This window comes from Crocodylus porosus, unplaced genomic scaffold (genome assembly GCF_001723895.1).
Source record: "Crocodylus porosus isolate Cpor-Errol unplaced genomic scaffold, CroPor_comp1, whole genome shotgun sequence".
NCBI classification, from domain to species: domain Eukaryota; kingdom Metazoa; phylum Chordata; order Crocodylia; family Crocodylidae; genus Crocodylus; species Crocodylus porosus.
In genome coordinates this window covers 62338355-62366283 of record NW_017728909.1, presented here as the reverse complement: position 1 = coordinate 62366283, position 27929 = coordinate 62338355, and the positions used below count along the sequence as shown (strand labels likewise).

At 43.1% G+C, this 27929-nt stretch overlaps 1 protein-coding gene across 3 annotated transcripts in view; it reads left to right on the top strand.

The window, feature by feature from the left end:
* The window catches only part of FAM172A (family with sequence similarity 172 member A), a 405744-nt gene that overhangs the window by 5810 nt on the left and 372005 nt on the right, over window positions 1-27929 (top strand). Inside the window, exon 2 of one of the 3 annotated variants that reach the window (XM_019532374.1) lies at window positions 9274-9419. The exons of the other annotated variants lie outside the window; for them this stretch is intronic. The gene's annotated coding sequence lies outside the window, so the exon portion shown is untranslated. The remainder of the gene's footprint in view (window positions 1-9273; window positions 9420-27929) is intronic. 3 annotated transcript variants of the gene reach the window in all.

Sequence of the window (27929 nt, the reverse complement as noted above, 5' to 3'; positions counted from 1 at the left end):
TCCACATCCCTCTTGAAGTGCGGCGCCCAGAACTGGACGCAGTACTCCAGCTGTGGCCTGACCAGTGCTGCATAGAGGGGGAGTATCACATCCCTGGACCTGCTTGAGATGCATCTGTGGATGCATGACAAAGTACGGTTGGCCTTCCTGACTGCATCCCCACACTGCCGGCCCATGTTCATCTTGGCATCAACGATGACTCCCAAGATCTTTTTCTGCTTCTGCACTGACGAGAAGGGAGTGCCCCAGCCTGTAGGTATGGTGCTGGTTCTTCTTCCCCAGGTGCATCACCTTGCATTTGTCAGTGTTGAATCCCATCCTGTTCTCATCCGCCCACCCGTGTAACCTGTCTAGGTTTGATTGTAGCCTATTGCTTCCTTCTAGCATGCCCACATCCCCCCACATCTTAGTGTCATCAGCAGATTTGAACAGAGTGCTTTTTACCCCCTTGTCCGAGTCACTGATGAAGATGTTGAACAGTGTGGGCCCAAGGACCAAGCCCTGTGGAACCCCACTGCCCACATCCCTCCAGGTCGAAAATGACTCGTCCACCACCAGTCTTATGGTGCGGCCCTCCAGCCAGCTCGCAACCCATTTGACTGTGTAGGTGTCGACACCACAGTCCCCCAGATTCTTAATGAGAAGGGGGTGAGAGACAGTGTCAAAGGCCTTCTGAAAGTCCAGAAAGACTATGTCCACTGCTACCCCTGTATCTAAGGATTTGGTGACCTGGTTGTAGAAGGCCACCAGGTTGGTCTGACATGACCCACCTCTAATGAACCTCTGTTGGTTGCCCCTAAGCATAATCTCCCCTGCTGCCCCTTGTGGACATATGCCAGAATAATTCTCTCAAAAAGCTTGCCCAGGATTGAGGTAAGACTAACTGGCCTATAGTTCCCTGGGTCCTCCTTCCTCCCTTTTTTGAAGATGGGAACCAGATTGGCCCTCTTCCAGTCCTCTGGCACCACACCAGAGCACCATGAGTGCTTGTACAGCCATGCCAGGGGTCCTGCAATGACCTCAGCTAATTCCCTTAGCACTCTGGGGCGCAGATCATCCGGACCTGCTGGTTTAAATACATCCAGTCCCTCCAGAAGTTCCCTGACTAGATCTGGAAGCCTCAGCTTGGCACAATCAATTGCAACAGACTATGGCTTTGTTGTAGGCCCTGATTTAAATGTGTTCATGTTATAACAATGTTGTGTATGTAAGTTTTCCTAGACTAGCTTGTATGCAAGGAAAAGAAGGGTTAATAGGATCCTTAGTAGGACCCAGAGCTGCCTGTTGATGAAGGAAACAGGATGCACTTTCAGCAACACCAAATTAAATACCCTCACTGATGCTACAGGTGGGATTAGCAAACATTTTTTGACATCCATTATCCTGGGAGGTGTCAAGGGAAAGAAGGAGATTCGTATGAAATGATGGAACAATGGAGAGAAGGGCCTGAAAAGGTAGGGTGGGCTGAGATCAGGAGAAGGAGAACAGTTGAGGTAATTTTGGGGTGGTTGGAGTCATGTCAGCTGGACTGGGGATGAAAGGACTGCTTAGCCTTTTGAAGGAGAGCAAGGACTTCTTGCTGTGTTGCATTTGTTTTGGAAGGTAGCTTCTTGACAGAAGGCTACAGGTAGCCAGAGGGGACTGGGACCAAAAGATTGGGTCCTGGAGACAAAGATTTCTAGCCTATACTAGAAACCATGCTGGGGATGGCTTCAGGGGGATACTCAGAGAGACCAGACAGGACCGGGAGAGTCCTGAGCAAGCTCTGCCCTAGGGGAAACTGTGACGTGGTACCTTTGTGCCCAACTGCCGGTACTGAGAGCTGAACCTGCCACCATGAAAAAGCCAGATGACTTTGCACAGCGCACTTAGGTGACTGCTGTTGTGGTCTTTTATATCATTCTGATTATAGGTTGACTGTGCATATATGTAGCATGTTTTTTTTTATTCTTTTTTAAGGGAAAAGATAGGCCTGTAATCAGAACAATGTATTTGTGGTTTTGACTAACATGATAGACTGACCTGTTGTAAATAGAAAAACAAACCTAACTTTGAACAGTACAGGAACAGCAAGAAATTTTAGCACTTTGGCCAAGTGTCCCATGGGGTTTCTCCCATCATTTCTCTGTTGCCAGTGCAGCTTCTGTGGCAGTAAAAGTGATGTACTGAGTGAAGACAAAAAATTGTGCATTTTACCACCAACATCTAACTGCTAGAAAGCTAGGTCTCTGTGAGTTTGGGTAAAATACTTATGCTATATATAAAGTGATAAAACTACATTTATTGGAAGATGCTTTACAAGCATAGAAAGCAAAACCAAAATGCTCTTTGCTGCGGGAGCGGCCTACATGGAGTTGATACCTGCAGTGTCTTTGCGTGTAATGCAGAGTATTAGGGTAATGAGGTCTATCAAGATATTGTACAACACAGTGGTGTTGCATTCACCCTAGGCTGGTTACAGACCACAGGGCTCCTTGCAGGCCAGATCCATGGGGCAAGCAGTGGAGGTAATGGGGCCAGTGGCAGAGGCAGCAGTGATGGAGGCATAAGTCACTGTGGAGTACATAGCAGTGGGCCAGGTGGCCCTGGGTTGAGCAGGGTGTGTTTTCACAGTCCTCATGCCACTACTGCTGACAGTCATGTCCAGCAAGGCCCTGGAGCATCAGGTTATGGTAGGCCCACCCCCTAAAATCTTCGTCCCACCAGGGAGCATCGTCGGCTGAACAAAGCACCTGTGCAGCCTGTATGTTTGACACCACTGGTACAGCAGATTTATGTACTAAGTTTGGAATTTGTAGGTTTAAGCTACAGATAATTTAAAATGTTAGTACCTTTCTAATGTCCTCTTTTTGGTATTTCCTTTAACAAAAAATGCTCTGCATTTTAAGCTGCACTTCACAGTAAGCAGAAGTAAAATTAGCATGACTTCTGTTTCATGTTTCTGTCAAGGGCCAAAGCAGCAGCAGAACAAAACATGCATCTCACAAGTATAATTAGCACTTATAGTTTGGGTCAGCTGTGACAAGAGCTACAGAGGTATCAAAGTCATATGCAGCTAGTGTTTACTTCCCCAGTTGCAAATTTAGATGGAGTGCTGATGGAATCAGCCTAATTTCTGCACCTTCCCCTCTTCCCCCCAAATATAAGCTGCTAGTTCACCTAGTTCAGCAAAAATGTCAAAGTATGAATGTCAGTTTTGATTTACTCTTCTGGGATCCTGCTAAGCAAGGGTTGCCTGTTGGAAAACACAGTTTTTTCAAGAATTAATTCTTATAAGTGGTGAGATAAATATTACGAGAGGTGCACCTGGAGAACTGGACAAATCACAGCTCTGGAAGGAAGAAGATCATTTTTTTCTAGGCTTCTGGTTCCTGAATGGTCAAACCTTGTTATTGTGTGTGAGGGGGTGGCTGGGTGTCTCAGTCTCCCTCAACCCGCCTGCCACGACTCTGATTGAAAGAAAGAAGTTCAGTGTTATCCTTAAGGGTGAGGAAACACCACAGACTACCTAGGTGATAAACTTACATAGTGCAGATTTTATTTTCAGCAGGAGGTTACAAAGTTGTATTCATCTCGTTAACTGCCTCATTAGCAAGGGAAACCAGCGTAACTGATAAGATAGCTCCGGAAGCCTGAGTGTGCCCCGGATGCTTTAAACTATTTGCAGACCAGGCTGGGTCTTCCCCGCTAATTAACTCATTAGCGAGGTGCGTTCCCCATGCCTTTGCAGATCCTGAGCCGGGACCTGTCCCTGTTGCTCTCTGCGTGCCTATTAGCAGAGCTGTCTTGGTAGCGTGGGTAGCTCTGCACTGCTTTTGCTGCCCATACACCTCCCTGGAGCCCTCTACTTTGTTCTCTTTGGCATGATAATCTCACAGAGCCCTGGTTCTTCCCCGGGTCCTCCGTACTGGCTGTGGGACTCTGGTGAATACCTCAATTCCTTACTGGTCAGCAGTCCCGGACTCTCTCAGGATGTCGATCAGGCATTCTTCTCTCTCTTGCCTCTTGTCTCCCATGGTCCTTCCTTCTCCTTCCAGTGCCCAAGGGCGAAATGTGCTCACCTGCCACCTGGCTTATACCAGCCACTAATTACCCTAACCTTCCCCCAGTGTGTCATTCCCCTCACCTGGGCAAGGTGCTCTCTACAGCTACCTGCTCCTGTGACTACCCTGGTAACGGGGCTCCTGCCTGAGCCCCTGTTACATTGTGTGATAGGTGTTTTGTCTGGGTGAAATGGACTGGTAATCTCAGTTTAGTCTGTTTCCTAATAGTAGGTGTTTTCACGTAAGTTGCTGCAGTATATGGAGGTCTTAGAAGAAAAGCCAAAGTCTGAATTGATTGTAAAAATCGTCTATCTTTTTATTGCTACAGTTGGTCTGTCCATTTCAAGGTAGATGTGTGCTGACAGGTTAGCATAAGGAAATTCACCATTATCCTTCATTCAGCTGTGGATAAAGTGACTTTAGTACAGGGGTGGGCAAAATGGCAGATCTGGCCCACGGCTGGACTCCATTTCCTGGCAGCCCTGGTGGTAGCTCCTCCTTGTGGATGGCATGGCTGGACCCACCCCAGCCTGTGCACCCCACAGCCACCACTGGGAGCAGTACCCACATGCTCAGGGTGCACAGCCAGGTAGCTGGGATGGGGCCCTGACTAGGAGTGAGACAGGCAGGGATCTCAGGGTGGTGACACTGTGGGTCTGGGACTGGGGTAGAGCCATGGTCTGCTGTCCACACACTCCTGCGATGAGCATGAGCTCTGTGGGGAGGGGCATGCAGGAAGCAGATCACAGCTCTCCTCCAGCCCTGGTCCCATGCTGTCATTGCCTCAAGATCCCAGACGCAGCTCCCTGCACGGCCGGCCACGTGCCCTGCCTGCCTGGCTCCTGGCTGGTTTCCATGGAGACCCCGGGTTCTTGGAGCAGTGACAGCACAGGGCTGGGGCAGAGCTGCTGTGCACTCCCCGCATGCCTCTCCCTGCAGAACTGGGACTCTACCCTGGTCCCACCCTGTCACAGCCCTGTGATCCCCATGATCTCCACGGAGACTGGCCCGGAGCTGCACAGGCAGGGTATGTGGCCGGGTGGAGAGCTGAGATCTTGGGCTGGTGACAGTACAAGGCTGGGGCTGGGGACAGGGCTGGGGCAGAACCCGTGTCTGTCGCAGGGCTTTGTGGGTGGGGCGGGGGGAATTGTTTTGGGCAGAGGACTGCTTACTGAGTTTTGGCAAGCCATCGAGGGCTGCATGACAGGCAGCCCAGAGCAGATAAAAAAATTTAGGCAGTTAATACTTAGGGGACCTGTGGGCCAGATAGAGTGGCCTGGCGGGCTTCATCTGGCCCCTGGGCTGCATTCGGCTACCCTAGGGTAGAGGATTGCAGCTCAGGTGTAGTCCCGGCTCTGGCCTCTCACTTCCACTGCCTCAAGATGCTGGGGTCTCCCTGGTCCCACCTGCCCATCTTGCTTCCGGCCACAGCCCCATGCCACCCTTCTGTCTACACATCCTGGCTGCAGGGTTCCTGCCCCCAGTGGGGTTTGTGGGGCGGATGGGCCGAGGTGTCCAGGTAGTGGGGCTAGGTCCTGCAGCAGCAGCCAAACGGAGCTGCTACTGTCAGGGCTCCTGGGAAATGGAGTCCACTCATGGGCCGTATTTTGCCCACCCCGGCTTTAGTGTTTAGGGAAGTAAGTCTATCACTTTTCATTGGATCAAGTTAATAAAAGAGAAAGTTAAGTTAGTTTCTAGAAAATCAACAAAACCTTAAAAATAGGTTGATATTGTGATTCCTCTGGGGGCAGCAATGAAGATGGAGTTGTTCTTGTTCTCTGCAGTTCCATCTATTTATTTCTTGTTCTATGGATTTAATTTTATTTCTGTTGAACTATGATACTTCTCTTAATTTTTTGCATAGTGCTTACAAACTATAAACATAAGTGTTTTAGAAATACAGTATATAGGTAGGTAAACTGATGTCTAACTACCTTTAACACTGAAGTTTTTCCCTAACGTACTGGTATCTGTACTTTGCCCTTTCTACTTTTTTGCCTCTTCAGTTGCTGTATTCATTCATGGATATAAATGTCTTAATATTGAAGGATGGTGGCGTGGTGTCACACACACAGATTATATCTTTTGTTGTTGCCTTTTGTGTAGTAGTTAGCTTAAGTTGAAGAAATATTAGTTGTTGAAGTTCTGATGCTTGTGTTGGTATCTTTTCCTTTTTTGATTTTTAGGATCACAACTTTGTCATTCTTCTAATAGTAAGCATTTGTTTTTGTTTTAATACTTTTTTGTTTAGCAGTGGTATTAGCATTTTTGGAACAATCTACTATAAATGTAAAATGGTTTTATTTTAACTACTGGAGTACGCTTTCTTGAAGAAAAATGTCCCTCAGATCTGGATTTGAAACTCATGCTACTTGCAGTGATTTCAAAACTAATGATATATCTCTTTAAAAGATAGCTTTGCCTTCCAGGTAAATGCATTTCAAGTTTCTGTTATTTAAATTACTTGTATTATTTTATTAACTAAATGTGTCGCGTGGTATTTGGCCTCCATCTGTTGAGATTGAGATCTTATGTAGCTTGCTTTCTCCTGTGCTGGATGCAACACTGCTTGAGTTAAGATATTTTTCTCTAATATTTAGAAATTCTGAGGCTATCTTAGTATTGTCAGCTTGGCACTTCCAGTATATGTAATTCAGATTGAAGTTCCCTATGTTTAATGTAGCTTTTTTCCAAATACTTATTATAGACAGGAGCTAGTCATCCTATTCTCTGGCATGACTTTGAATAGCAGTCAGCACTAGTGCTCCAAATTTTGTTTAAAGAAGTCAAGATCACTTTCTTCTGAGTTGTCAGTGCCTCAGAAACATATAATGCCATTTTTGCAATAGATTGCACCTCCCTCTCATTGTTGCCTTTCGTTAAATAGATTATATCCATTGATTTTTAACATGAAAATTCTGCTCTCATCTTTCCCCACCTGGTGTTATTATGTTGACTTCATATTTCTAAATGAATACTTCCAAGTCATCTTGTTTATTACCCAGGCTTCTTGCATTGGTATACAGTAAGTAAAGATTTTTCCACTTCATGCTCTTTAAGGTTAATTTTGTTTTCAACATTTGATTTTTCACTAAATGACTGATCATTTGTTTTTCCTTTTCATTCTCCATTTGTTTTATTAGTGTAATACCCCCTTGACTGTTCTAGCTAATCTGTCCTCTAGAACACATGTGGTTAACCTGGGTCCCATGTGCCACAAATGGCGTGGGCAGCCTCTGTGTATTGCCCATAGCAGTTTGGGGAGGGGACCGTGGCATATAAACAGTAGGGGTGTACAAAACGGGCTGTATTCGATTCAGATTTGGCCCAAATCAGGGACAGTGATTTGATTCGTTGATTCTGATCACTGTCTGCAATTCAGTTCGGCCGAATCTGAAGATTCAGTGCTGATTCGGAGAATCAGCAATTTGGCCATAGATACAGCTGTAAATGTTTTTTTCTACATACCGCTACATACCCACTCCCTCAGGCCACAGTCCCCCAGTGCACAGGGCAGGGCGGGGTGGTGTGGGGTAGGGGGGCTCCAAGTAGCCCCTTGCAGGCTGGAACTCTGCCAGCCTGCAAGGGAAAAGCCACGTTTTTTTACATTTTTCTCCTTTAAAGAAGAATCCATTTTTCAAGTTTGTTCGCGACTCTTTCATATATTCTTGTGACCCACAGGTTGAGAAACACTGTCCTAGAATGTTGGTACTCCTTCAGCTAAGATGGATGGCATCTAAAATGTATGTCCACCTGACTTCATCGAGCGATAATAGGCTGGTGTTCTGCCAAAACTTTCTACCTTGAAGCGCTTACTTAGCTAGTGGTTCACTTCCATGATCTTTTCCCTACCAACTTTATTTTCTGGTAAGGGTTTCCAAGAAGATTTCATAGAAAATATTATGAGATTTCAAAACACGTTATATATGTTAGGATGAAACAAAGATGTAAAACTTTGAGAGAGAGAGAGTGCGAGCTTCTCACTACAGAGTAGCGAATAGTCTGGTAGTTACTAGTCATTTTGGAGTTAAAGTCTCTTTTCTGAGACTCTTGCTTCAGTGCATTCTCACCGGATGAATATTTTCCCTCTAACAGCAAATAATCCAGTGGTTCAGCTGCTCAACTGAGATTTATAAGGCCAGGTTAAAATCCCACTCTGTGTCATTGAGGCCAAGAGTTAGAGCCTTGGTCTCGCAAATTCCAGCTGAATCCTCCGTAGCCACTGCACCCCTAGCCACTGCACTGTTTCTTGTCTGGGTTTGGAAGGATTTCTCCCCTGTCTGTCTCCTCTTTGAGTATGGCCATTCACCTTGTAACAAAATGTGGGTATTTTGTGTCGTGTTGAACCATTCAAGGTGGAAGACAGGTGGGTAGTCCTAGATGCGTAACCCCCATGAAATGCATTGAAGGGGAGGAGGTTTCAATCTCTGGTGATAATGGCAGTTTTTTACTGACAAGTGTTTCAAGCTTGGCCCCTGGTGGGGATGCACACTTTTGCACTTCCACCTTTTGCTTTTTTTTACGTCTTTATAATAAAGTTTTTACAAGTCAAAGGGCTTTCTCTTTTTTTCCTGTGCACTCATTCTCTTGCCTGCACTCTTTCTCTCCAGTAAATATTTAAGTATTTGTAAAAAGTGAGGTATGCTTTCACCTGGAATGTCAGACACCAAGGCTCTGGTACATCATCTAAATCAAGCACAGCAGGGATTAGAAGCTAGGTCTCTAAAAGATGTTTTTTTCCTGTGAAAGGTTTGGATTTTGATTAATTGGCATTTTCCGACGAGAACTCTATTTACTGTAAAGTTTGTGCGCTTTAGCATTTGATAATTTTACATGTGTACGCTTTGGAAATGTCAGTGCTCTATGTCATTTATTGGTATCTTGCCATGATGGTGACATAATTATCAGGGATCCTGGTTTTTGTTTGATTTTAAAAAAAAAATCCCCAATTTTCAGATTAAAAAAAGTAACCTAAACTCCACATTTTTCCATGATTAAAATGAAATACCACCATAGATATATCTATATATTAGTGGCGGAAAAATGTGGATTTTGGGTTATACTTTTTTAATTAAAAAATTGGGGATTTTTTTTATCAGAGAAAGCCAAGATCCCTGAAATTACTTACTTTTACATATCTTTTCTTTCCAGAAAAGGTGGTAGTGTACGTAAGTCATCAGGTATTTGTTTTAATATCACACATTCCTGTACTGTCTTCTATCTAATCCAGGTGGAGGCAACCTTTTCTGGCTGTGGGCCGAGTGACCCTGCTGCCACGGCCACTTCTCTCCATGGTGGCATGGGGAGTGCCTTCTTCTGAAACCCCACATCTGCAAGCCGGATCTAGTTGTTCTGCAGGCCAGATCTGGCCCATAGGTTGCTAACTGCTGATCTGATCTGTTTTGTAGGGTGGTAGATGAACAAATATTAATGTCATATTTTGGAAGATGACTTTCTTCTATGGACTACTCGTAATTCTTTAAAAGTATTACTTGTGCATGACAGCCTTTCTTTATGAGATAAAGAGATATCTTAAACTCTAGAAAAATGATGTCCTCATGCACTGAAATGCAGATGTCTTAATAGCTTGTAGTTAGTGCGTTATAGAACAGTTTTAGGGAAGGAAGTGAAGAATATGATTTCCATTTGAAACTGAAGGGAGAATGTAGATAGTCAGAAGGTAATTACCTGTGTTGAACTTTAGTGATTGCTTTGGAGTATTACCCTTTGACAAGAAAAAATAATGATCCTTTTTTGGCAAAAAGCATGCCTTCTTGATAAGATAAAAAGAAAAAAATATAGAGAGAGACTTTGTATGGTTTCATTTGAAAGATTTACCTTTTTTTTTTGAGTGGCCATAAAACAGTGTTGTTATGCTACGTAGTAAGTTTTCTAGCTTGTATATTAAAACCATTTAATGAAATAAATAGAATATCAAAGTATTTGTAATACATCAATAACATTTAAACATAATAGACCAGATCATCCTCTTTTTCCAAACAAATGTGGCTATATAAGATTTGAAAGTGAGGAGAGTCAGCTTTGCTCTATATTCCTCCACTTCTTTCCTACTCTTTATGGGGATATGGTTCTGTGGCTGATGGGGGCAAACACCTTGGATGGCTTGTTTAGTTGTACCTCTGCTTCCATCCCCCAATAGCATATAGAGCATTCACCTACCATGTGGGTGAATGAGGTTAAAATCCATTTCTGAGATATTCAGCTCCAGTGTAAATGCCCCCATTACATAGTCTGGATCAATTGATTATTGCTTTATTTCATGTAGACTTGCCCAGTCCATAGAGGAATGTCTCCTCTTGTTGGAGTAGATTAAGGACAGTTGTTGATAGGATGGCATTATTTCAGCTATGAAGAGAAACTCAGAAGTTTAGGATCACTGTCTGCAGCAGCGTGGTCTAAATAAACCCTTTAGGAAGCTGAGTCCCTTGGCTTCTATCTTACATATTGAGGGAGAAGTGTGTCCTATTTCCTTCTCTCCAGCCATCCATTCCTTGAGGAAGTTCAGTGTCTGAACTGTTGCGATACCGGTTAACTGTCCATCTTAGATATAAGAAATTTTAAATGTCCATATTCTGCAATGTTTGCAACTTCAGCATCATCTATTGGTACCGATACTGGTACCACTAGTACCAATACCAGGAGTATTGCAACTAAACATACCTCAGACAGTGAATTCTCTGTATCCAAAAAGAGACTTTTTTTCTTTATCAAGTAAAACAGTAGATGAGTTCATAATCAGGACCAGCAAAGTCCAGCAAGACAATGTAGATGATAAGTTTGTTTGGTTAATTTATGGAACAAATTCTCCCTTTCATCTTGTTCCGAGCAAACATTTTACTGGCATGGTTCAATTATTATGACCATGTTGCACTCAGAACAGATACTGGAAATCTTCTGGGTATGAGAAGGAAATTGAACAGTGTGCAAAAACCGCTGAAGAAAAAAGTATGAATTTGAGTCTTGATAGATGGAGCAAAGTACACAATGATCCAGTACTATGTGCTTTGTGACAACAGAAGATGGGACTGTTTATCTCTCAGAAACAACTGATGCATGAGGAAATGCCTATTCTGCGGAATATTTAAAACTAGCAGTAAAAGCTATAACAAACTGTGAGCAAAAATTCAAAAGTCATGTGCATCAGGTGCAGTCACAGATAGTGCTGCAAACCTAGCAAGATCAGAAGAAACTTAGAAGATAATTAAGCACACCTGAAACATATCACATATGGGTGCAGTGCTCATTTGATGCATCTTTTAGCCAAGTACTCCAGGAAAGTACTAAAGGAAAATGTTGAAATTTGCAAAATACTTCTGTAACAACCAGTTTGCTTCTGCTTCACTGAACAGAGCTGGGGGATCCAAGCTAATTCTGCCCCGAATGTATGATGAAATTGGGTGGTTGACTGCTTTGAGCTGTTTATTAAGAACTGGCATATTCTGATGACCATCTATGAAGAAAAATGTGACAAAACTGATGAAAGTATCACAGCTAAAGTAGTTAACTCTTGGAGTAAAGACAAAAGTAGGAGATATGCTGAATTCACTAAAACCTATTTCCATAGCTTTGGACAAACTACAGAAAGATTGCTACTGTATTGCAGATGCTGTTGAAATTCAAAAAGAACTTCAAGAAATATTAAAGCAATAAATAATCAACAATAAAGTTAAATTGCAGGCAGTAAAGCAGTGATGATGAGGCATTGGGGAAGTCCCTGTCCCCCCGAGCGCTACCAGGAGTGACCAGGAATAACGGTCACAAGCTGGGTAGATTTAGGCTAGATATCAGGAGGCGCTACTTCACGGTCAGGGAGGCTAGGATCTGGAACCAACTTCCAAGAGAAGTGGTGCTGGCTTCTACCCTGGGGGTCTTTAAGACGAGGCTGGCTGAACACCTTGCGGGGATCGTTTGACCCCAGTATTCTTTTCTGCCATGGCAGGGGGTTGGACTTGATGATGTGCTCAGGTCCCTTCCTACCCTACAACTATGAAACTGTGAAACTGTCCAAAAACACTGGGGAGTGACTGGGTAAGGTGCAGTATTGCAGAGAAGAACCTGGGGGTTATGGTGGATAAGCTAAATGTGAATGAGTATGGTGTTGTTGCAAAAGAAGCCAACATCATTCACATTTCTCAGGTGTTTCTAAGAACAAGGTAAAGTAAGATATTGTTTTACCAATGCTAATTTTAGTCATATTTTCTTTGACCAACTCTGCACATGTTTTGAATTTGTCAGGGTATTGGTAGTGACCTTGAGAAAATCGTCCTAAATCTGGCCAAGTTGTAAGGCTTTGAGTAATTATGGTGTTGTATGCTCAGCAGAGACTTTTTTAAGCTTAGCATCTGTGATCTGCAAGCATTCCATCTGCATCAGGCGTGTTTCAAATTTCTATGATTGCCAGTTTTGTTCAAAGTGCCCACATACCGTCTTCATAGAGCATTTGAATATGCTTTTTCCATTCATTGGCTACAGGTATAAACCTGGACTTAACCTGTCATAGCTCCTCTCCACTGGTTGGGGGCTGTTGCTGAATACTGGAATGAAACTAGAAGCAAAAAGTCTGACCTGTCTTCTCAGTGACGTTTCTCTCCCACAGATGTGCTGGGACAACAGGGAGAAAGAGAGCTTGTAATTTGAATGTAGAAAGGATAAGGGAGAATAGAACTGGGCAAGGAGTCTGCTGGGATTGGATGGGGGGGAGAGAGAAATAGGGACTGACTACATAAGGAGACTGGGAAATGGGAACCAAGAGAGAAGGTTGGAACTGGGAACCGTGAGAGAATCAGATTGAGACGGGGAGAGCATGGGTGGGAACCACCTAGCTGAGTCACAGCCTTACTGCAGGAAGTCTTTTGGTTATATGAAAACCTTTGGATGTCTCACAGGTTTGGGAAACAAAATCGGAGAGGAATGGTGAGAGAGATATAGCATGAAATAACCTAAGGCAGATGTGTTAAGTTGAAAACTGAGAGACCATTGCTGCATCCACGTGAGCGTGGACATGTGGTATGTGGCACCTCATACCCACCTGTAGTGCCACACACCACACATGTAAGCATACCTTGCGCTGCTACCTTGTAGTGCAGGGAATTTTTTTTGACCTTGGGAGATCCCAGGGGAAAAAACAACCCACACAGAGAAAAAGCGGGGCAGTGCCCTTGTGGGCAGTGTGCGCTGCCCAAAACTGGAGCCTGGCTGGCTGGAGCCATGCTCCAGTTGCCAGCTAGGTTTCTTGGTGTGGCTGCAGCCCTGGGAGACCCCAAGAAAGTCAGGAAGGCTACGGGGACCAGCACAGTTGCTGGGCCCAGCCTCTGCTACTTCAACTGGGGTAACCTATTGCATGCCAGAGCACGCGTGGCATAGGCATTCCCATTTCCAACAAGGTGTGTCACTGCTGCTTGTCCCCGGGAAACAAATGTCTGTTCTCATCTGGACACACCCTATGAGTTCTAATTCTTGCTGTAAATCAGGGTTTCATTTTTTCCTTGGGAGGTAGTTAACAGGTAGATGTTTTGTACTAGTTTATTTATTACACACTTTTGGCCAATTTTTACTCTTTGCTCTTTAAAGTGATTATTTAGGATGTGTTCTAATTTGAATGGCTTCTAACACATATAGAAAAAAAAGCCAACTATAGACAAAGTTCCTGCTTTCTTCCAAAATGTGGAAATCCTGTCAAAATTATAACAGCTTGAAACAGTATTCAGTATATTTCATGATCTTGCGGAGCCCCAAAATGGAAGACTTATGCCACTGGAAAGGAGAAATTCCTACTTCCCAGAATATTCCTTACAGGTTTGAGATAACCACTTGTTAAAGTTCGACATTTTTTAAATGTAAAAAATGACTTTACTGCAAGTCATTTTTGCTGGTGGTTTCTATTTGAATTTGAATTTTCTCTAATTCAGAAGCCTGTACGCTGAGACTCATGGTAACCAATACTTTACTTTCCAGGTGCAGGAATATTTAAAAATAGTTCCAATAACAATTGTGTTTCTGTAATATAGGTGTCAGAAATGGTTTGGTGTGATATAAAGGTTTTTGATTAATCCTCATTTAAGATAACCATTACAACTCGCCTGTGACATGACTAATATCAATTAAAATGTTTATAACACAATTACCTAGTCAGTGCGTTGGCAATAACAGTCTCAGTCTTTTGAGTTATAATTTCAGAGAAGAATGACATTACCAGGATTGATTCTTTTGTACACAGTAAAATATTAGTGATAATGTAGTTTTTAGTGCTGATGCAGTCGTGTAGTTTGTAACTTTGTTTTCTGGGTTGTACCCAAAAAACATTAGTATGTGTAACAAAAATGGTATGAGCTTGTGTTACCAGTCCAGGAGAGAACTGGTAGAGTTTTCTGTTGTTTTTTGTAAAAAACTGGGTTCCCCAACCCTTTTTATTAGCTCTTGCATCATTTTACCTTTTCTGCTTCTCCGTCTAAGTCCCAGAATACACTCCACCAGCAATTACCCACTTCTTTCATACCACTACGGCAGCGGTTCCCAAACCCCGACAGATTGCATACCACCAGTTTAAAACGCTGCACCCTTAAGTCCCACCAACAAAATTTTCAGTTAAACTTAAGTACCACCAACAAAGTTTTGTCATGTAAATTAATTATAATAGATCTGTTAATGCGTACCACTGACAGGTTGTCTGTGTACCACTGGTGGTACCCATACCACAGATTGGGAACCACTGCCTTACACAGAAAAAAATTGTGGATCACATCAGTTCAGGGGTATTCTATGAAGGTGCAAAGCTAAATACTTGTATACCCGCTGGAGCTTAGCATACCATATACCATATTTACTCGTGTATTTTATGCACCTTTCCCCCCAAAATCAGCCCTCCAAAACTGGGGAGTGTATGTTAATCAGGCTAGTTGACTTTTCTTCACTGGGATAGAAGTGGGGTAGAACAGAGGAAACAACAGTGTGACTGATGGTCACCAAGATGGCTGCCACTTGTCCTTGGGGCTGTAAAGAGCAGGGATGAAGTTCAGTGTGAATCCTGGCAGTTTCCATGGGGACCCCAGGATTCACCAAATTCGTTGGCTTTTATTTACACTTGACCCATGAAAGCTTGATGTAGTCATCACTACGTTAATCCTTATCTGCTTCATCAATTACCAAGTTTTTATCACTCAGCTACTTATTAAACTCCGTTAATTACCAAGTTTTTGTCTCCTGATTCTTACTTAGATTTCATCACTCAAGAAGTTTAACATCTGTCCTTGAATCATGACTAAACGAGCTCAGTCACTCTATTTATCATCATACCTCATCGATTACTGAGTTTGTCAGGCCCTGACTTACCCCGTTCTGTACGTTTATCTAGGACGTCCCTTTACAGGTTGCTCCCTCACTGGCTCTACCCATCAGTTAACCCATATTTAGGGTGCCATCATGCCCCAGCCTTTCTCTTGCTGTCTCATTTCTTCAGTTAGTCCCCCAACCAAAAGAAAAAAAGAAAAATCCCCATGAGGACTTATGTTCTCACTGTCACTGTGGGGACTTGGATGCCTGCCTCTTGTCACTCCCTGGATCCTGCTGTTTTACCCCAGGCTGCTTCTGGTGTGTCCACTCAGCTCCCAGCTCTTCTTGCCCCCTGACCTTTTCTTGTAAATCTGCTGAAACCATGGGGAAAAGTAGATATCATTTGTTTTATCTGGTGCCAAAACAGCTAGGGATAGAGTGATATGGATCAAATGTAGCATTCATACTGCCTTTGGGAGAAACCTTTTCCACTGCACAAAAGGAACAAGACTTTGGTCTGGTCAGATCCATCATAGCTATTTTTTTATCTTTCTGTAGGATTGCCACCAATGATTCTCATGTGCTTCAAGCCAACTAGATTTGGGCTAGGTCTAGTTATTGTTATTGGCGCCAAGTGCACTCTGATGGTGGAGCCTTTCTTTGGCAAGTGAGATTTTTGCCGGGTCCCCAGATTATGGAACTATTGCCTCCCACTATTCACAGTTGTTTACACAAGCTCCCTGAAAGTTTCAGCTAGCATAGAAAACTAGGTATTCAGTGTTTCCCACATTTTTTAATAGAATGAAGACCCTGTCTCTTCAGCACATTATACTTTAGTCAGCTCAAAGATAATTTTACCTTGCGAATCTCCATCCTCTCACATGGTGGTTTAAATTGATCTTGGTAGGGAGATGTTGCCTCTCTGCTTAAAGGTATGAAGAACTGGCTAGTGAGCGGCTGGCTGCATTATTGCTTGTTATCTCTCATTCTTTCCACATTTATTGCTGTGATTTAATTTTCTTGTTAGTGATGTCTGAGTGTTGATTTTTGGATTTAAGATGGTCTCAGTGGACACTGCTGACAGTAATCCCATAATACTCAATATTGCTTATTTTTTTCATTTTTAAACGTGGATTTGTGTAAGAAAATAATGCTTTGCGTGCCAATCTTCCAACATCTTGTTGATTTCCTCACCCCCCACCCCTGAAATCTACTTGCCACCTACTGAAATGTATATGTTTCCTGTAATACTCTATTTACTCAAAATTAAGATGAGGTTCTCCCTCATTCAGCTTGGCGGGGGGGAGGGGGAAGGCCCTTGTCCTGTATTTAAGTACAGGCCACGTAAGGAGCTGCAATAGCTCCAGATGGGGCCAGCATGGCTCAGGCTGCAGGTAGGGTGTATGTCAGGTGGGGGAGAGCATGGGGGAAGGCGGGTATACAGTGTGGTGGGGAGGGTTGAAGAAGGGGGCGCATGGTGTGGCAAGGAGCGGGGCAGAAGGGCCATACAGTGTGGCGGGGAACATGAGAGAAGGGGGCACATAGTATGGTGGGGAGGATCTAATTACTGGGGCTTATCTTAAAGTCATTCCCCCCCCTCATCACTACAGTGGAAAAGCAGTGGTTGGAGAGGCAAGCAGCATGGGGAGCAGGCAGCCTGACCCCTCCCCTTGCCTGCCTGCCCCTTAGGTTTCCCAGTGGCTGCGTCCCTTGGTACGTGCTCCTTCATGCCTATCTCCCTGCTACTTGCACCCCTGCTGTTTGACCCGCCCCAACCCACTTGTCCCTCCACTGCTTGCCTCTCCCACTTGCCTCCCCCACTTGCCTCCCCTCTTGCCCTCAACTTCTGCTGCTGCCCCTGGCTTCTCTGATCTTAGGGAGAGCCCCAGACCCTCTCCTGTCCCAGGCTGCAGGGATCAGCTATGCTGGGGACAGCATCAGCAGGCCACAGGTTCCTTTTTCCCTGCTCCCCTTCCCCCATCTCTTCCACTGGCTGGTAGGTTAGGAGGAAGCTTCACGGTATCACATATTAAGAAAAGCAGGCAGAGAATTCAGCAAAAAACACAAGGAAAACAGGACAGTGTGCTGGAAAGTAAAAGAACAGATGTAGTGGCAAGATTAAATGGGATTAAATTATCTAGCAAGTGTATACTTATAACGAAGCGTGTTGTAACAAATGATATGATACTGTGTGGAAATGCACAGATCAGATTTTAGAATCGTAAAAAGAAGTTAAGCGGGGAATTGCAGTGGTCTTCCCTTATGCAAAAAAGGGCAAACGATACTAGAGATGAACTGTTGACTGTTACTGGTAGTTTGAAAGTTTGGCTTCTGTGGAACTTTGGACCAGTTTCCAATCGGAGACAAGCTTATACTGAGTTGGGAGACTAGGTGAAGCAGTCTACTGACATCAATATAAAGGAATGTGTTTAGGAGGCAAATATTATGCAAAGTTAAATTCTGGATGTTGCAAACAAACTGAACCAGCATAGCAAAGAATGTGAAAGATTATTCCATCTCTTATACCAATGCTTGGGGTCTACCTAACAAATGAGAGGAATTGGTAATTATCATTAGTGAGAAGAAATTTAGTAAATAATTGGCTTTGCTGAAATCTGGTAGGATAACTCAAATGATTGGACTGCTATAATGTTTAGTTATAACCCATTTACAAAGAACAGTATAGATGAAAGACGTTTGGGACTGGTATACTGTGTTACATGAAGTTATTTATTTTAGATATTAGTATGGATGACCCAAAAATCTAGGACCTTGAATTTGTGTGTAACAGTTAGTCTAGGTAAAGGGGTATTTGTCAAACTTTTTTTTATAATGCCACAGAAGTAAACTAGAGAGCAGGATTAGTTGTTTCTTTAGGACCTTAGGCTTTCAGGTCACCACATAGCCCTCTGCACCATAGAACAGGGGCTAAACTAGACAGGCACTTGCTTACCTACCCACACCCAGACTTGAACTCACAATCTTTTTGTTATCAGTCAAATACACAGGCCCTTCTGCCACAGCAGAGGCTTGCTTTGACAGGACAAGGAGTAGGAGTCTCAAATTTCAGCAAGGGAAGTTGAGGTTAGATATTAGGAAGAATTTTCTTACTAGGAGGGTTGGAAAACTGGAACAGGTTACCTGGAGAGGAGATGGAATCTTCATCCTTCGAGGTTTTCAAGACCCAGCTAGACAAAGCTTTAGTTGGGATTATCTAATTGGGAATGGTCCTGCTTTAAGCAGGAGGTTGGATTAGATGACCTCCTGAGGTCCCTTCCAACCAGTTTTCTGATTCTGTGATTCTATTACCTCTCCATATAGGAAAAATTGTGCTGTTATGGGGGGCTTCAGTTTTGGAAGTTTCATGCTTCCAGTAGTGAAACAGTGTTAGAGTTTCTTAAAAATGTATATGATCTTCTAAAAAAGAATTGCAGTCAACATTAGGTAGCTATGTTGGACCTCAGAATAATGAACAAAGTTGAATTGATAATTGCTCTGACAGTTGGTGATTGCTTAGAGAACAGTGATCCTGACCTGAATGCATTCAGTATGATGAACAAACAGAAGACACTTCCAACCAATTCTGCTTATACTTAGTACTTAAGAAAAATCTTAATTTCTCAAAGCAGAGGGAGATTATCAATTAAATTTGATCAGGATAAAAAACATTAAGACAGAACAGTGTAAGAAAATTGGGATTTTTTAAAAAAGAAAACATACTGGATTGCCAAACATTCATGATTCCACAATGAAGAGGAAAGACAAGTTTGGCTTAAAAGCTGATCTTATTTCAGTGCCAAAATGAAAGAAGCATTTTAGAAACAAATATTTAGCAAAAGGGGGGAAAAGGTAAGTACATTTCTCTTCAGAACTTCTGATAAGTGAAACGGTAGACATCATGACAAACCCATGACTGGCAAGGCTAAAGATGGTTAGGATTTCATATATTTGAAATAACTTGATAGTCCAGTTACAGGTTGCAGATAGTAAAATTTTGAGTAATGCTGCGGAAAAGGCAGAAGTATTTCATAAATATTTTTGCTCTGTGTTTGGGAGAATTGTTTTTGAATTGCTGGGGATGTTGAAGTAGTTGCTAGTCTGTTAGAAGCCCAGGATTAGGGATAAACTATTTTAAATGCACCACGTTACAAAAGAACAGTCTGAGGAGAGCTTTGACCAGTCAGTGTTTGTTTTTAAATAAACTTGGTTTATTGGGGAAATTTTTGATGGAGAAGGCCAAGGCCTTATCAGTACTTAAAGGCTGCTTCTCTTATGTTGTATGTATTATGCAATTATCCTGTTAATTGCACAATAAATTTAGACTGGCTATACTTGCAAATTAATTATGACACCTTAAAAAGTCCAACCAGCTAGAAAGTTATTGCTCAAAAATGTGTAATAACTTTGTAACTGGTTTTTATCCAGCTTGCATGTGTAGGAAGTCTCCCACATGGCTGGGAAACCTCAGCTGCTGCAATTTCCTGGCTGTTGGGGTGCATAACACACTCCTGATACTCCACACAGCGGCTGGAAGATAGCAGCTGCTGTGCTCTCCCAGCCAATGTATCCTCTGGTGGGAGACTACAGTTGCAATTTTCCAGCTGTGGGGTACCCCACACTTTCCTGGGGCTGGGAGATCACAGCAGCGTCCTGTAGCTGACAGGATGCTTCCTTCCTGCACTCTGCATGCAGCTGGGGCTCAGAGTCCGATCAGCTGCAAGACCCTCGGATCCTGGCTGTGCATGTGATGAAGCTGGGACTGAAAGTCCTGTCAGTTATGGAAATCTCAGCCTTGGTTGCATGGAGGGTGCAGGTGGGATTTGGCAGCTGCTGACACTGAGACCCAAAGTTCTGTAGCTACAACTCTGGGTCCTGGCAGCTGCAGGGCCCTGCTTTGATCTCCCAGCTCCTGGGGCACTTAGGGTGGCCTGCAGCTGAGTGATTGCCGCAATCTTGTGGGTGCAGGGGGAGCTCAGGATCTAATGTATGCTCTCACAATCGCACCTTCTGTTATACATGCGTGGCATGGCAAGAGACATTATTGTGTGGATGATGCATTAGATCCCACTGTGCCTTTACCAGTGTATGTAAAGGGGCCCCAAAAGGAGGAGTAGAATGAACCTCATAGGTCTAGGCCACATAGTCAGACATCAGCCTAGAGCAAAATATGAAGATACAAATATGAGATTCAATTAATAAAAGGAGAAGAATATAATTTAATGCCAGTCACCATGGTTTTAGGAAAAATAGGTCTGGGCAAATAATCCTGACCTCATTCTTTGAAATTTAAGTTTGCTTGATAAAGATAACTGTGTAGATGTAATAATCTTTAGGATTTTTGTGAGTTGTTTGACAACGAGCATAATCTCACATTTGAAAAAACCACAAAGGGAAGTGGTAGATTTTCTGTTTCTTGATTCTTCAAATAAAGGCCGATGATGTGCTGGAAGATCTGCTTTAATCAAATACAGGCAGTGCTCGGACTTATGACACAATTGGTTCCTGACAACTGTGTCTTAAGTTGAAACGTTGTAACTCAGAACAAATTTTCCCAGAGAAAACAGTGTTATGAATGGGGGATTGGTTCCTGAACCAAGGCCCAGTACCCTATTTTCACCAAACATAACCCAGAATTTTATACTCAGTCAATAATATACAAGTGATATAGCTACATTACTGTATTTAATATAGCTACATTAATGTAAATAGCAATCATATTAAATTGGAAGGACTTCTTTGAGATGACTTTGAGGGACAAGGGTTCTTGGCTGGAGTCTTCTCAGGAGTCTTGGCCACAGGTTCTTCTGGAGTCTTGTCTGCTTTGTTAAAGAAAGTGTGCAAGGAAGTTTGAACAGATGTTCTCTTCTTTTGCTTGTCAATTTCTCTGTAGCAGCTGTACATGTTGGATATGCCCCTATTCACTAATGCACGGCGTTCAGTGTTCCTCAAACAGGGACATGGCAGCTTCCGAATGTTGAAATGCCTCAGCCAACATTTGGTGTCAAGAGTTTACGGGGAGGAGTCTCTTCAACAGTGGGTACATCTTCTTCCTCTGCCACTTGTTGCTGTTCATCATAAAGACTTTTAGCCTTTTCCTAAACTCACAGGAGCACAGGGTTTATCTTGATCCTCCAGCCAAATGATTAATAGCCCATAGCCCCGGAGCGAAGCCACAGCTTGTCCGGTTGCTCCCCCTGTGGGGAGGCCAGCAGTGCGGGGCTGCACTCTGGGGGCTATTGGCAGCTGCAGGAGAAGCCATGGCTCATCGGGCTGCTGTCCCCCGCGGCGAGGCGGGCGGTGCTGGGCTACACTCCGGCAGTGCTGGGAGCAGGGGCTATGGGCAGCCACGGGAGAATTTGCAACTTGTCCAACTATTTCCACACAGCGAGGCAGAAGGTGCTGGTCATGGGGGCTCTGCCCTGCTGCCGCTTGCCCATGTGGGGGGCATGATGCAGGCATGGCTTGCTTCAGGTGGAAGGTGCTGGGAGTGAGGGCTCTGCCCTACCACCACTTCTCCAGTAGGGGCGGGGGGCTCTGGGGCAGAGGTGCTGCACTGCCTTGGACAAGCAGTCTTCAGTGGCAGAGCCACTCCGGCCTTCCTGTGCCTCCTGGATGAGCCACGGTTTCGCTTCACCCTGGTGAGTGGCAGCAGGGCATGGCAGGGGCATGTGCCCCAGATCTGCTTAGGGCAGCCTGGGCCAGACCTGCTCCGGGTGGGTGGTGGGAGGCTATGGGGAATTTTAGGGTAGCTGCAGCCCCCCCCCATAGCCCCTGCTCTGCTGCCCACCCCGTGCAGATCTAGGGGCACACCCCCACCATGTCCTGCAGCTGCCGCTGCTTGGCAGGGCAAAACCCGGCCCCGGCCACCCCCCGCAGATCTGGAGCACATGCCTCTTCATGCCTTCCTGGACCTGCGGTGCACAGAGCCAGGAGCTGCTCCACCCTCTCCCTGCCCGCCCCTGCCCCTGCCCCGGCTGGGCAGCACTTGCCTCAGTCTCAACCCCAGCCTCAAGCCCTCCCTCGCTATGGGGGCATCAATCTGCCTCCCCGTGCTTCTTTCTTCCTGTCTCCCCCCCACCACAACAGACTTACCAGCTGGACATAGCTGTGTTTGACATCATAAAGGTGAAACCCATGTCAGAACATTGAAATAGGGTGTCAACTTACAAATGTCGTAAGTGCCCTTTGACGTAACTCAAAACATCGAAAGTCGAGGACTGCCTGTAAATGATATTGGTCCCAATACAAGGATAATGGGGGGATCAAGGACCTGTAATATACAGGATGTCAAAGCCGATTTTATCATCCTTTCTGGCCTTAAATAGATATACAGGATGTCAGAGATGGTTTTATCATTCTTTCTGGCCTTAAATACTCTGTATTCATGAATTCTGTAGGTTTGAAATAAAAATGTCCAATGCATTTCCTTGTCTTCAAGATAAGAAACCAAATCTCCCATTTATCTGAGTTCTCTTCCTTGTTTCTTTTATCTTCCCAGATTTCTCTTTAGGTGCTGCATGATTTGTCTGAATTCTGCTAAGTCCGACTTGTGTGAAACGTCAGACCTAATTTAACATGTGCTTCTCTCTCAGAAGAGATTCATCCAAACTGGTAATAAGGGAAGTGTTTTCCTTATGCCAGATCTTAGTTAACAAGCTTTCAATGGAATGGTTGTTTTGGAAATCAGAATTTTTATGATTCATTCAGTGTTATGTTTAAAGTGTTTAATTTGAATTTAAGAGGCTAAATTATGCCCTGAGTTGCATCTTCAACTCCAATGAAGTCATGGATATAATCAGAATAATTGGACTTAATCCAAGGACTCTACTTTAGTCAGGTAAGGTACATTCAGAATCCCTCTAAAAGTATGGTAAGGAAAGAGTGTCAAGGTGAGAAAGGGGTCTGGATTATACTTTTTACCTCCAGAGTTTTTCTTCTGGAGTTCAACTCTTATGTTAAAGTCATAAGTGAAAATGAAATAACAGATTCATCATCATTTTTATTTGTGTGCATGACTAAACCATCATATATTAGCATGGTTTGGCAGTCTCAGCTCAGGCTAGAAATTGCAAAGATACTGCAGGTCAGGCACTGGCCAATAAATACCACTGGAAGTTTGTTCAGGACATGTATGGACTATTATTAATTTAACTTAAACTACTAGTATAATGCTTTCTGTATAACTATTACATGCATTTTTTAACTTTATCTAGAAGGGAACATATTTTGGGTACATTTATGAAAAGTTTGGAGAAAACGTTTTATTTCCTTCCATGAGCATAAACGTATTTAGCAATGTTAGTCTGAAGTCAGGCAGAAAGCAGGTGGATGTGCAGCTGTACAGACCAACTTCATCAGATGCTGTGAAGGGGGCATGCACAGAGCAGTGTATAAAATGGAGAGAGTGATTTGAATAAAAAAGGAAGGGAGGGTGAGAGGGAGGAGTGGGGGAAGAGGGAATGGGGCTAGTGGTAGACAAGGCAAAAAAGTAATGAACGCATAGGAACAAAACGGTCACGAAAACTAATCCAAGTCATGGAATAAGAATCTGTAAATCCCCGTTTAAGCCCATAATTAACACAAGTACAGTTTGTGCATAATTTCTTGTTCCTCATTTTCCCGTTCAAGTCAGTTTTTAAAGTTTTGTTGCCTAAGAACAGCCATCAAGAGATCAGCAGTGGAATGTCCAGGGAGGTTAATGTGTTTTTCCATAAGTCTTTGCATCTTTCTAAAGCTAATGTCAGATCAGTGTTTGTTCACTCCATCACATAGGGATTATCTCATCTGTCCAATGTAGACAGCAGAGGGGTACTGTAAGCAGGTGATGGAGTATATAATGTTGGTAGAGTTGCAGGAGAGTGCATCTTGGATGTTATAATCCATGTTATTTATTTCAGAGATGATGTGATCTGCATTGATGAGGGGCACAGTAGACATCTGGCTCTGTTGCAGAACCTGGTACCTTGGTGAGACTGGAAGTTAGGTGGCTGGTTGCTTGAAAGATACCATTTGGGTTGGGGGCAGTGCGGGGAGGCTATATGTACAGGAGGATATGTTTGCCCCATGGCTACCTTGAGACAATTGGCCTTTTCCACGAGGGGCCGGAGGTCATTAATGATGTATGTGTCTCAGGTATTCAAGCCAGGGGCTGTAAGTGACAGACAGAGGGATTCTGTTTTCCTTTTTCTGGGGTTGGTATTGTAGGTGGTTGAAACGAAGTTTGAGTTTGACTGTTGACTTGAGTGGCTATAGTGTACTGATGATGTAGACGAGGACTTTTATCCCATTACGTGGATTAGCTTTTGTGACCCTTTGTTCCTGTGGGTTCATTGCTACTTTGCCTCTTCCAGCACTTGCCTCCCTCCTGCTTCTCCCCACCTCCCTCTTTCTCTCTATTTAATACACTGCACTGTGCATATCCTTTCACATCATCTGATGAAGTGAGCTCCAGCTTATGAAAGGTAACGCATGAAAGGTAATGCTATATCTGTCTCTGATGCGGCTAGTCTATAAAGTTGCACATTTAGCCTGCCTTTTATTTCCTTCCTTCACACTACTCCCACCCCGCCCTGTCAAAATTCTACGTAGAATCATTACATTTTGATGTTGCTGTAATGACTTATTTAAGTTCTGATAATGTATTTTGGATTCAGTTTCTAGTAGGTCAGAAGCATGTTGTATTGCAATACAAAGCTTATATAAAACATACAAATAAGAAAGGTACAGTTTGACTACAAGAATTTTGATGTTATAATAATCTAGGCTATTTAAATAATATATTGATATGATTGACAATATCAGGAATTTAAAAGAACTGTATTTAAATGTGTTTTATTCTGCAGTAAAGCATGCCGAATAAAACATGCAAGCATGCAGAGTAAACATGCAAGCATTCTGTCCTGCACAATTATCTATCAACATTTTCTCTCTGAGCTGGATTGTAGTCCAATAGAAGTGCATGGTAGTTCCCCCAGCAGAATTCATAATATGTTCTGTGCTTTGCGTGTCTTGGATTCTAGGATTCTGTGTCAGTGTCTTTGAGAGAATAGTAGGTTGCACATACGAGGGTATCTTGTACCTCCTATTGTTTTTCCTGGTGTGTCTGTCTGCACCTCTTCATCAGTTATGCCTTGTTTTTTGATCTATTTTGGAGTGGCATTTTGAGTATGATTTGGGCTGAGATGTCTTTTGTATCCACCATTTTTACCCTACAGGTGTGGCTCATTTTGCATATTTGTGGTCTTTCTCTTGTGGAGTTTGTGACCAATGGTATGCAGTGACTTGATAGCTTTCTTAAAACCGAAGTATTAACAATAGTAACAAAACATTAAAGCAGGGGTAGGCAGTTATTTTGGGCAGAGGGCCGCTTACTGAGTTTTGGCAAGCCATTGAGGGCCGCATGACAGGTAGCCAGTGGCAGATAAGTATTAATTTTCTAAAAAATTTAGGTGCCCCACAGGCCAGATAGAATGGCCTCGCAGGCCACATCTTGCCCGCCCCTGCGTTAAAGCAATGAGTGGTGTAAGGGCACCCCTCAGTGGATTACCCTGGGGTACCTTTGATGGGGTACTTTGAGTGAGGTACAAGGGTGTTGTGGCGTGCCACACAATATTAGCACTGTTAGGTTTGCAAATCTAACTGATAAGATAAATCCAGAGATTTTAAATAGAAACCCATGGTTGTAGTCTTTCTGAGTTCTTTGCAAGAGAAAAAATGGCTTTATTGTTTTTCTGTGGTCAGAAAAAAAGCATGAACACTGTTTTGCTGTGTTTTCACAGCATCTGGTGAAGTGAGTTTGGGCTCACAAAAGCTCTCATGCTATTCATTTCTGATTTAGTTAGTCTCCAACTAGTTAGTGCAGATTTAGCCTGCCTTCTGTCTGGAAGCTATGCTGAACTTCAGAATCTGAGGCTGATAATGCCCAGTAGTCCATATCTTCATGCAGCATCTGTGGACACAGTTGGGTGCTGAAGGAATTCCACAACTTTCTTTTCATGCCTTTTTGGCCTTTCTGCACCCCAATTACTCCCTTTTTATACTGCCTATAACTAGAGCCAGGCATAGAAGGAAACACTGATTTATAAAAGTGCTCTGTTTTGCATGTAACAGGAACATTGTGGAGACCTCTAATGTATAAGATGAGAAGGGTAGCTTTCATGGTGTGGGATGGCGTCAGCCCTGTATATCAGGATGGGCATACTGTGTGTCATTGATTTTGGTTATCCCCAAATAACTACTGTCTCTTGAGAGTCAGAAATGGTCTCTTCTAATACAGAGTTTTTTCTTTTGCTTCTGTGGGCCTTTTCCTGCATTTCAGTTTGTAAGTTGATTAGAAAAAAGGAAACATTCTTAAATATAGTAGTTCTTGCATCATATTTTAACAATTCCTAAAGTGTTTGAAGACAGAGGGTAATCTAGATCCATGCTTCTTCTTCCTGCCTGTTTTTATCCAGACAGATCTCTGCTGAGTTATATAACTGTCAAAATACCTTAAAGTATAAATTTATAATATTTATACATTTATGCAGAGCAAATCCAGGTATATAATAAGCTTGGTTTTGGATTTCCATTATGGTGAAAACACTTCTGTAAAGAAAGGGGTCACAGTGCACTTTAAAAGTGGTCAGGTTTTTGGCTTAGTAGTTTATGATGTTAGTTGTGTCTTAAGTGGGAAGTGTATTATTCAAACTTTATAAACCAGCAGACCAGGTTTCTGTAATTTTTGTCCGGTCTTCCCAAGGTCTACCAAGGTATCTCCATGTCTGAAGCACTTATAAAGCAGGTTGTGAGGGAAAATATTTTTGGAATAACAAGGTCAAATATTTAAAATATGAGGCCAGGAATAGGCTGTCATTTGTTTGTTTGTTTTCTTGCTTGTCTCCACTAAGAATTTGGCAAAATAAGGGAAATGTCTGCTGAATAGACGGCATAGTATTCATAGCAAAAATAAAAGATCTACATAAAGGAACAAGAGTAAGGTTGCAACGTCAAACACTTAAAAGATAGGTAGTTATCCAGTCACGTAATACTTTTTTCTGTGGAGCTTCTGCCCTATTTAGTGCATAGACTGTATGGTGCTTACTGAATCAGCAGCTATTCAATACTTCTTTTTTATCTTTGTCATTCAGTGTACAACCACATGTATTATTTACTGCACACCCTCCAAATCCTGCACAGAATACAAAATTATTAATTGTCTCATGGGCTTTTCTATAGTGCTCTCATTTTTGGGTCTAAGTTTTTCACAAGCATTAACGATTCTTCTTTTTGCTGCAGCCCTGCAAGTGGAGGGGGAATATTTTCATTTTAGAGAAGTGGAAATGGGACAGAGGAATTACTTTACAAATTGTCAAAAGTGTGTACTAATTTTAAAGGTCTAATTTGAGAAATGTATTGGACAATTCAGTGTTTTCTTGGTTCCAAGCAGAACTTTCACAGGCTTTAGTCACTCAGCTATTACGGAAGTTGTACTTAAGGTGTCTCAAGTTGGATACTGGAGAACAGGAACATAAGGGCCAGTTGCTTCTTTTATTTTTGTTCTCCATTCTCTCAGCTCTGTCTCATCTCTCCTAGGCTGCCTTACCATGCCTCTCTTAT